An 11781-nucleotide genomic window follows, 5' to 3' on the forward strand; every position below is an offset into this window, starting at 1 on the left:
TGTGACATGAATCACTACATGACACCTTATAAATTTCACTTGTTTACTAGCTAGTTCCCACCACTTTAAGCAGGAACTTTCATCTGTTTTGTTCCCATGCACCTAGAACAGTGCCTAACCCAAAGTTGAATAAATATTTGCTGAACTGAATGACTTTCCTGAACCTACAACTACTCTCCAACTGTATTAGGTACAATACTAAGGGAGGTAACATCCAAAAATCTTAGAAAGCAAATAAGCTACCTTCATAACTAAATTTAACCTGGCATATTTTAGACAATTAATATAAAATATTAGCTAATTGTCATGAAAAATGATAAAACTCTACTTACCCTGTACAAAAAAGCTTAAGCCATAGAACATTCCATTCTGCGAAGCTTACTTACCAGGCACTTGAATATTCACTTATTCAAAAAATACTGGGCAGCTACTAATATGCTAGGCACATGCAGTTTGCCCAAGCAAAACCTCTGAAAGAAATAGCACTTACATATTAACATCTTCTCCCACAGCTAAATGGACTAGGGAGAATCTCAGGCGTATGAACACCAATCCTTTAGACTAAACTGAAACAGTACTATGTTCTACCTCTCCAGAGAATCTGAACTGAGACACACAGATATAGTCAAATGGATGGTAGATGGAACTGCAAGGTAATGATGAAGAGAGAATGGCCTGGGCAATCATGTTAGGCAGTGTGCATGAGGAGGGTGTGGAGGAGGCTAGAAGAGAGGCAGACAGATAAGAAAAGGTGCAGGAGGAGAATGACAATATGACATCCAAGCAACAGCACACAGCCTTGGTTCCTGACTGGCCAGGTCCAGTCCTCTGACATTCAGCTTCAGCTAGGCTTTGTTCCCTAACCTCGGATCATCAGCAACATTGTTTTACAATTGGTTGTATCTTTACAATACTACCCTTTACCCAAATAAGCCTGAGTAGTTTTCTCTACATCTTTAGACAGACTCCAACCTACCATATATATTCCAAAGAAAAATATTCAGATAGTCAAGGTTTAAAAAAAAAAAAAGTTATTTATTTTTAAAGGCATTAATAAAAATCTTAACATACTTACTAAGAAAGTTATAATATACAAACGGGTTCAGTTGTGATTTTGACAGATTGAATTTCTGCACTGTGTGTGACCTTGAATTTCTTTTAATCACTCACATTTCCATTGTTCAGTTATTCAAACTGATTATTCCCTCAAAATAGCTAACTGGTTATTTTAAGCATAAGTCACATGCAACAAGGGGAGATGAAGAGGACATGCACCCATCCAAGTGTTCGTGAAGAAAATGATGAAACTTCTGTTCACATTGACCAGGGCGCATCAATATACCATCCTCCTTGGGAGACAGCTGCACTGAATCTGAAAGATAAAAAGTCTACATACAATTATGAAATTTAAAAATCTATTTTCTTATAAAATCATAAAGAAGAAAACAGAAAGCAACACACTCATCATGGTAAATAAAACTAGAATAAAAATATGCCAGTGTAAAAAACAATACTAATTTCAATCTTTATGGGATAGTTAGATATTTAGACAAATTAATTGTGAAATTCATGTGAAGGAATAAATGGGCAAGAGTGTTTTTTTAAAAAATTCTTAAGGAGCACTGGTATTTGATCTGTCCTAACAGAATTTAAAACATATTAAAAACAATGATCAAAATTATGTGTTAAAAAAATAGTGATTAGAACAATACAAACAATATTCTATAACTACAATACAATAAAACTAGAAATTAAACCTAACTGAAATTAAAATTAACCTAAAAATTAATTAACTGAAATTAATTGAAATTAACTTGAAATTAAAACATTTCTAGAGTTAAAAACAAAATTTTGAAATTTGGAATATCTAGAAAATAAGAATTCTACAGAATACAACTAAATTGTCAGAGAAAAATTTATGGTCCTAAAATATCCATTTTAATAAACAACAGATAGGAAGAAAATTTTTAAAAACTTCTAAGGAAAGCAGAAAGTGGAAATTAATTCCGAGTATATCATCTGGACCCAATGAACCCAATTTTAATTTTTGAGTTTTTTTTTTTAGATCTTAGTTCCCCAACCAGGGATTGAACCTGGGCCACGGAAGTGAAAGCACCGAGTCCTAACCACTGGACTGCCAGGGAATTCCCAATTTTTGAGTTTCTTATTCGATCAGTTCTATTTGTCCTTACATTCATGACTCACTCTTAGAGGTCTGCCGAAGAACAAAGAGAAAATTTCTTTATTTAAAAAAATAAACAAATAAAACTCCTATCTAGCAATTATGCTGTAACTCTACTGGACTCTTTTATAAATCTACAATATAGAATCTTAGTGACTTTATTATCCCTTATCTTGAAACATTTTGTTATTCTTCATCTCAGGATATATTTTATTTTAACTCATTGTGGTAGCCAGTCTTCAAGATGGTCCCCAATGATTCCTGCCCTTGTCTAATCCCCTCCAGTTGGCTGTGGGCTGCACTTACGTCAAAAGGATAGAAAAAGGTGGAAGTGATGGTGTGTGATTCAGAGACTAAGTTATAAAAGTACGTGTGGTGTTGCTCATTCTGTACTGGATCACCCAGTCTGGAGAAGCCAACTATCAGTTTGTGAGGACTCTCAGGCTGCCTATGGAGAACCCCCGGTAGCAAGAGGGCCTCTTGACAACAACCATCTGGGTGAGCTTGAAGCAGATTCTCCAGCCCCAGCAGAACTCTGAGATGACTATTGCCTTGAGGCTGACAACCTGATTTGCAGCCTTAGGAGAACCACCCACCTCAGCTGCCCCTGCATTCCTGACCCACAGAAACTAAAGATAAATAAATAAATATTTGCTGTTTTAAGGTGCTAAATTTTAGGGTAATTTGTTACGTAGCAATAGATAATACATTCACCAGTGACCTCTAGCTATGCATAAGAAAAAAGACTAAAATAAGGACATGAAAGGATGGAATCACCTAAAACGATGATGAAATAAATCATTAGTAGTGAAATAAAGCATCACTATTACACCATCCTTCAGTTTTCTTTTCTGTTGTCCAAAGTACTGGATTATCTTTCAAGAAGTTTTAATGGAACTATGGAGACACAATCCTTGTAGTCTCTCTCTTTTTTTTTAAAGCTTTCCCTGAACACAGTTGAGAATTCAGACTTTTTCATTTTCTGTCCATAATAGCAAAGAGAACAAAATCGACAGAGAAAGTCATTTCAAAATTATTAAAGCAATTAGAAGATGAATGTAAAGGGATAGAGAGTAACATCTAGGCCAGCGGCTGGAAAACTATGGCCTAACATATTTACTACCTAACCCTTTAAGAAAAAAATTTTGATCTTTATTCTGGACCAATAATGGTGAAATTGTTCATATAAGTAAAGTCTCAGACGATGAGTCTTCAGATGACATATTCTACTTAGGTGAATTTTCCCAAACTCAAGAAATGATATACTTTTTTTTTAAACTTTTAATTTTATATTGGAGTATAGTTGATTAATAATGTTGTGATAGTTTCAGGTGTAAAGCAAAGTGACTCAGTTATACATATACAGGTATCTATTCTTTTTCAAATTCTTTTCCCATCTAGGTTGTTACATAATACTGAGCAGAGTTCCCTATGCTATACAGTAAGTCCTTGTTGGTTATCCATTTTAAATATAGCAGTGTGTACATGTCAATCCCAAACTCCCTAACTATCTGTTTCCCCCACCCTTCCCCCCTGGTAACCATAAGTTCGTTCTCTAAGTCTGTGAGTCTGTTTCTGTTTTGTAAATAAAGGAACTGATATATTTCTCAGGACAAAAAAGAAAATATGGTAGTATCATTTAGTTAGTCCTTCAACAGGAAGGACTTCATTATATAATATTTTATGATTAAAAACCTGAACCATCCCATTTTGCTAAAAGGACATGTGACAATATTCTTTCATCTTTTATAATGCTTGTACACTAAAATTTACTTACAGTTTGTGGACAGATATGGAAGACAGATGTGTAAACAAAGTAATTGGAAGGTAATAAATATGTAGAAATGAAAAACAATAAGATCATTCTAACTGGTATCTATAAAAAAAATGAAATGTTTTGCTATTAGGCAACAAAGAGGATAGCTATCATCTGTCTATCCAACAAATAGAAGCTTTCAAAAGTACTGTTTTGACGAACCAAGTGCATGAAGAATCAAGGTAACGATAAGCTAGAACACAGCAGAGTTGCATTTGAAATTTAGAGTCAGTCGTGGATGGATGTAGAGACTGTCATACAGAATGAAGTAAGTCAGAAAGAGAAAAACAAATATCGTATATTAACGCATATATGTGGAACCTAGAAACATGGTACAGATGAACCAGTTTGCAGGGCAGAAACAGAGACACAGATGTAGAGAACAAACGTATGGACACCACGGGGGGAAAGCGGCGGGGGGAGAGGGAGATGGTGGGATGAATTGGGAGATTGGGATTGACATGTATACACTAATATGTATAAAATGGATGACTAATAAGAACCTGCTCTATAAAAAAATAAATAGGGCTTCCCTGGTGGCGCAGTGGTTGAGAATCTGCCTGCCAATGCAGGGGACACGGTTTGAGCCCTGGTCTGGGAAGATCCCACATGCTGTGGAGCAACTAGGCCCGTGAGCCACAACTACTGAGCCTGTGCGTCTGGAGCTTGTGCTCCGCAGTAAGAGACGCCACGATAGTGAGAGGCCCGCGCACTGCAATGAAGAGTGGCCCCCGCTTGCCGCAACTGGAGAAAGCCCTCGCATAGAAATGAAGACCCAACACAGCCAAAAATAAATTAAATAAATAAATAAATAAAATAAAATTCAAAAATTCAAAAAAAAAGAAATTTATTAGAGTCAGTATTTATAAGATAAATATATTTCAGGTTCATGCATAACAGCCAATGAACAGTTAGTTGCATTCAAAGAATATTATCTGATTTGGAGATATACATAAACATTCAATACTAGGAAAATACATAATAAAAATTGGGGTTTGCTGTATTTAAATTCTCATTGAAATTGCTAACAAAACTATTTTCACTCTTTATTGTGTAAACTGTAAAATGACTTGAAATTACATAGAGTCAATTCTCATTATTCATGGCAGTTATATTTTTAAAAGTCACCACAAACAATGAATTTGTGAATACTGAGCCATTACTCCTAGAAGAAACACAGGGCTAGGTTCCTGCAAGCCTCTGGTCACATTACCAGCTGATCAGTACATAACCTTATGTGTGTTTCTGTTGAAAGACACACTATTTCATATATATTGTTGATTCAATAACACTGAACTCATAGCCAACAGCACTACAACTCATGCCTGAACACATCTAACACATGTATTCTCCCTGTAAGGCACATCACAGCCTTCTTGCACTTGGGAACATTAGATATCACTACAGCACAATACTTGGGGGCTATTTTAAAGAGTGAAGTCAAAAGGCGCAAAAGACAGAAAAATGTAAAAAGCGCAGAACTAAATAGATTGTGAAAATGACCTTTGTTTATAGTATGAAAGCTGAAACAAGAAAACAGGGCACTACATTTTCAGCTTTATCTCAGCTGAAAATGTCTGTCAGGTGACTCAAATTTTTCACCCTCTGCATGTGTCCATGAATGATGGTGAAAGCTCCACAAATAATGACTTCGGGATTACAGATAAATTTTAGCAAGCTAGCAAATTTGCAAATATAGAATCTATGAATAATGAGGATTATCTGCAGATAAAATTTTATAAGCAAAAGTTGAAAAGAGAAAGTAAGCACAAATATCTAAAATGATAATGGAAAAATTACCACATAGGTACAGGAAAAAAATTAAACAGCAGAAGCATTAGAAGAAAAGTCTGAAAAGGCAGGATGATTCTGACTATATGAAAATTAAGCACTATGACTACATAAAAAGCAAATATTTCTGTCAAAATGACAACCACTACAACCATAAGCAAGGCCAAAATAAATGACAAGCTAGGAAAAAAGTATTTGCAACTCATATCACAAAGAATTCTTGCAAATCAAAAAGGAAAAACACACATCCCAGTTGAAAAGTAGGCAAAGGTGATGTTTCTCAAGTTTTCAGAAAAGATACACAGTTCTCTTAAATACAAGAAAAGGTGAACTTCACAATAATAAGATAAATAAATTATAAATACAATGAGACAATCATTTCCAACTATTAGACTGACAAAGATCCAAAGGTCTGATAAATTATTGGCTAGACTGTGGGAAACAGCGACTCTCACACAATGTTGGTGGAAATGGAAATTAATACAATCTCTACTGAGAGCAATTTGGCAAAAATCTTTTAAAATTATAAATGTGTATCTTCTTCAATCCAGGAGTTCTAATTCTAGAATCTAATTCTTGATTCTAATTCAATCTATTTAGATAATCTTAAGGATGTATTCAGACAAAAAGAATTATGTAAAAGAACACAGACTGTAGTATTAAATAGCAAACAACTGGAAGCAACCTAAACTTCCATCCGTAAGAGCTCAATCAAATAAGTATGGTACAAATCTATATATAAGAATATCTTGCAAATGTTTAAAACAAGACAGTTTTACATACTGATATGAAGTGTTCTCCAAGAAATACTGAGGAAAGAGTACTTACCTATTATAAAGCACTATACGAATTACCTATAAAAATGGAAAAATAAAAAAGTTTAAAGGAGTTAGATGATAGATATAGCTTACCAAGTGTACCTTCATTACATATTATTTATTTTTTATCGTCAGTAAAACACAGCACAAAAATAGAATACAAAAGAGTATACTGTGAAGTTCATAATTCAAAAAGATACATGTACCCCTATGCTCACAGCAGCACTATTCACAGTAGCCAAGACATGGAAACAACCTAAATGTCCATCGACAGATGAATGGATAAAGATGATGTGGTACATATATACAATGGAATATTACTCAGCCATTAAAAAGAATGAAATCATGCCATTTGCAGCAACCTGTAAGGAGCCAGAGAGTATCATACTGAGTGAAGTAAGTCAGAGAGAGAAAGACAAATACCATATGATATCACTTATATGTGGAATCTAAAATACAGTAAGTCCCCTGCATAACGAATGAGTTCTGTTCCAAGAGCGTGTTCGTAAGTCCAATTTGTTTGTAAGTCCAACAAAGTTAGCCTAGGTACCCAACTAACACAATCGGCTATATAGTACTGTACTGTAATAGGTTTATAATACTTTTCATACAAATTATACATAAAAAACAAACAGGAAAAATAAAACTTAAAAAAATATTTATATTTATGTATGTATGTATGTATGGATGGATGGCTGGCTGGCTGTGTTGGGTCTTCGTTGCTGCCTGCGGGCTTTCTCTAGTTGCGGCAAGCAGGGGCTACTCTTCGTTGCAGTGCGCGGGCTTCTCGTTGCAGTGGCTTCTCTTGTTGCGGAGCATGGGCTCTAGGCACACGGGCTTCAGTAGTTGTGGCACGTGGCCTCAATAATTGTGGTGTGCAGGCTCAGAAGTTGTGGCTCGCGGGCTCTAGAGTGCAAGCTCAGTAGTTGTGGTGCACAGGCTTAGTTGCTCCGCAGCATGTGGGATCTTCCTGGACCAGGGTTCAAACCCATGTCCCCTGCATTGGCAGGTAGATGCTTAACCACTGTGCCACCAGGGAAGTCCCCCAAAATAAAACATTTTTAATCTTACAGTATAGTACTTTGAAAAGCACAGTAGTACAGTACAGCAGCTGGCAGAGAGGGGCACATTCACATCTTTGAAAGTCTGCAACTTGAAGGTTCGTATGTAGGGGACTTACTGTATGACACAAATGAACCTATCTATGAAACAGAAACAGAATCACGGACATAGAAACAGACTGGTGGTTGCCAAGGGGGAGGGGGTTGGGGGATGGATGGAGTGGGAGGTTGGGGTTAGCAGATGTAAGCTTTTATATATAGAATGGATACACAACAAGGTCCTACTGTATAGCACAGGGAACTATATTCAGTATCCTATGATAAACCATAATGGAAAAGAATTTAAAAAAAAAGACTATATCTATGTATAACTGAGTCACTTTGCTGTACAGCAGAAATTAACACAACACTGTAAATCAACTATACTTCAATAAAAAAATATTAAGAAAAATAATTTAAAGGAGTAAGATGATCTATCAATATCTTACCAAGTTTAACTTAATTACATATTTATTTTTTTACTGTCAGTAAATGTACACAGCACAAAAGTAGAAAAAATACAAAAAGGTACACTGTGAGGTTTCCCTCACCTCCCTGTGTCTTCCAGTCCCTCTTCAGTAGCAACTAGACTATCGCCGTGAGATGATAATCAACGCACATACATGCATACATGTAAATGCATATTGACACAAATGGCAGGTAGCATAATACACACTGTTCTGCACCTTACTTTTTTCATTTAAATATATTTTCCTATCAGATTGCTATACATAACAAGCAACAATGTAGTTTAAGAAAAACACACACACAGAAAGAATTAAAAGAATAAACTGAATAATGTTCAAAAACTGATTCAAACTATTTGAGAACTTTTATTTTATAACATGAATAACGATGGAGAAACAAATAATTTAAATAAACTATAACAAGTAGATACTCTAATAACGATAAGTGTAAAGGATGAGGGCTTTAGTAACTATTTATTCTTTTGGGGAAGCAATATGACAACATATGATGATCTACAGCACTATTTAGATTCTGAGGCCCAATACATGAAACTAATCAACAATTCACAAAAATAATTCTATGGAACTACAAACAAAAAAAGCCCAAAATAGACCTACTACTGTCACAGAGAAGTATATATATATACACACACACACACACACAGACACACACACATATACACACACACACACATACCAATAACCCCAAATTTGGCATATGAACCTTATGTACTTGAGAGATAGAGTGTAATATCATTGTTTAGCACATTTTGTTTTAACCATCACAACAGATTAATCTTTCAGAAATCATCCAACAACTGAAAATTAATTGTTCCAAAATGAAAAGGTGATGCGATGAACTGTGCCATCCAACCAAGTATTCAAGAAAATGATAGGGCTTCCCTGGTGGTGCAGTGGTTGAGAATCTGCCTGCCAATGCAGGGGACATGGGTTCGAGCCCTGGTCTGGGAAGATCCCACATGCCGCGGAGCAACTGGGCCCGTGAGCCACAACTGCTGAGCCTGCGCGTCTGGAGCCTGTGCTCCGCAATAGGAGAGGCCGCGACGATGAGAGGCCCGCGCACCGCGATTAAGAGTGGCCCCCACTTGCCGCAACTAGAGAAAGCCCTGGCACAGAAACGAAGACCCAACACAGCAATCAATCAATCAATCAATCAATAACCCCCCCCCAAAAAAGTTTAAAATCATAGCCATTGAGATGTTAAAAAAAAAAAAAAAAGATAAAATGTTTGTTTAAAAATAGGAGGAATAGCTGGTAGTGTACTTGTTTTCCTGTTATAGGTTATAAAACTGGGCACAATTTATGATGCAACTGTTTCCAGGCATTGGGCAACAGAGAGCACAGGGTGAGATTCTTGAGAAAGGGAAACAGGTGAGCTTTGCATTCACCTCCTTTGGCTGGACACAATTTCCAAACTGCAGCATGAAAGGTGGAGCCTGAGTAGAGAGTACTGTTCTTCCTGGGTGGGTGGAAGAAACGGAGATTGGAGTCTAGGCTCTGGAATAAGGCAGCTGGAATTTGAGGAGGTAAGGTCTAGAGAGGAGGGACTTAAAGAGAAGGAGCCCCAGAAATCTGTGTAGGATTTCCACTTAGGTCCTTGCCTAGATCCTAAATTATGCACATGTAGGACAAGACTCCACAGAGGCTGGCAGAAGCAGTTGCTGGGGGGCTAAGAGCTGGAGAGAGAGTTCTGAAGTCATACAGAGTTCTACCACTTACTATGTGGTCCAAAGCAAGTCATTTGGGAATAATAATAGTAACTAACTTGAGAGTGCTATTAAGATTCAATGAAATAACAATGCCTAGAAACACATAGTAATCATTCAAAAAATATAGCTATTATTACTTGTAAAGGGAAGAAAAATATGATGTGACAGTTTCTAGTTTCCTTTACAATAAAAACCCAACTAACACAGAGCTAAGAGTCTACTGAAACAAAGTTCTATAAAGTAAGATTTTTTTTTTCAAATTTAATTTAAATTTTTATTATAAATTTTACAGTAAAAGTAAAATGAACAACATCCTAGAAGTCAAAATTCTACCTACAGGTAAAGGCAAGAGTAGGGAAACTACAGAGTCCAAATTTTACCAAACAACGTACAATTTTCCAGATCAGCAGCTTAACTGGAAAAAACATGAAGTCTGTAAGCAAACAAATTTCAAATCAAATCCCTGCTCCCCTAACTAACAACTGAGTGGTATCAAACAAGGTAGCTATGCTATCTTTTTTTTTATATATATATATATAAAATAAGATTTTATTTACTCTTAACCAGAAGTATCTATCTAAACACAAAGACTCATTAATATTCAGCTACACTGCTTCACATCTTTCTTCTTCTGCCTAGAAACCAAGTTTTATTTAAAGTGGAATGCAGCTCAACTCTAAATTATATGCCATTTTAAAATGTAAAAGGTCAATTTACGTGTCACAATAACTAGTGATGAAAGGATCAGAACTTCTAAGCTCAGAAAATTACTTTCTCCTACAGTATGGAGGTTTCTTAAAAAACTAAAAATAGAGCTACCACATGATCCAGTAATCCCACTCCTGGGCATATATCCAGAGAAAACTCTAATTTGAAAAGATACATGCACCCCAATGTTCATAGCAGCACTATTTACAATAGCCATGACATGGAAGCAACCTAAATGTCTATTGAAAGATGAATGGATAAAGAAGATGTGATATATACATATACAATGGAATATTACTCAGGCATTAAAAAGAATGAAGCAATGCCATTTGCAGCAACATGGATGGACCTAGAGATTATCATACTGAGTGAAGTAAGTCAGACAGAGAAAGACAAACATCATATGACATCACTTACATGTGGAATCTAAAAAAATGATACAAATGAACTTATTTACAAAATAGAAATAGACTCACATAGAAAACAAACTTATGGTTACCAAAAAGGAAAGGGGGAACAGGGGTAAGTTTGGAATTTGGAATTAACAGATACACACTATTACATATAAAACAGATAAACAACAAGGACCTACTGTATAGCACTGGGAACTATATTCGATATCTTATAATAACATATAATGGAAAAGAATCTGAAAAAGAATGGGTATACATACATGTATATGTATAACTGAAATCACTTTACTGTACACCTAAAACACTGTAAATCCAACTATACTTCCATTAAAAAAAATTTAAAAAAAAAGAAAAAAAGAAATTAGTTTCTCCAAAAGCTTCTCCAACTATATTACTTGGTGTCTTCAAAATATGTTACATATATAATCTCAGGACAATAGCTGAACCCACAAGTAATAATAATTTAAAACATTCCTGTGCAAAAGAGTACATACTATATGATTGCAGTTCTAAACTAAGTAAAACTAATCTTTGTTCATAGAGGTCAGAATGGTGATTGCCAGGATAGGTAAGTGTGGTGAATGACTAGAAAGGGGTACAAAGGAACTTCTGGACTGAGGGAAATGTTCTTTTATCTTGATGTAGTAACAATGGTATACCTTCTCAAAACTGATCAAACTCTTCACTTTAAATCTGTGCATTTTTAAAAAAGGTTTATTTATTTATTTAATTTTTGGCTGTGTTGGGTCTTCATTG

General features: G+C 35.5%; 1 protein-coding gene across 4 annotated transcripts in view; it reads right to left on the bottom strand.

The window, feature by feature from the left end:
* Positions 1-1020: 1020 nt before the first annotated feature.
* LOC118893202 (survival motor neuron protein) overlaps positions 1021-11781 on the bottom strand; it is a 43594-nt gene continuing 32833 nt past the window's right edge. Inside the window, exons 9-10 of one of the 4 annotated variants that reach the window (XM_036848485.1) lie at positions 6618-6643; positions 1021-1372 (exon numbers count right to left, since the gene is read on the bottom strand). The gene's annotated coding sequence lies outside the window, so the exon portion shown is untranslated. Of the gene's footprint in view, positions 1389-6617; positions 6644-11781 lie in introns of all 4 variants that reach the window. The other 3 variants (XM_036848486.1, XM_036848487.1, XM_036848489.1) reach the window with 3 other exon arrangements.

This window comes from Balaenoptera musculus, chromosome 3 (assembly GCF_009873245.2).
Source record: "Balaenoptera musculus isolate JJ_BM4_2016_0621 chromosome 3, mBalMus1.pri.v3, whole genome shotgun sequence".
In the NCBI taxonomy this organism is placed as follows: Eukaryota; Metazoa; Chordata; class Mammalia; order Artiodactyla; family Balaenopteridae; genus Balaenoptera; species Balaenoptera musculus.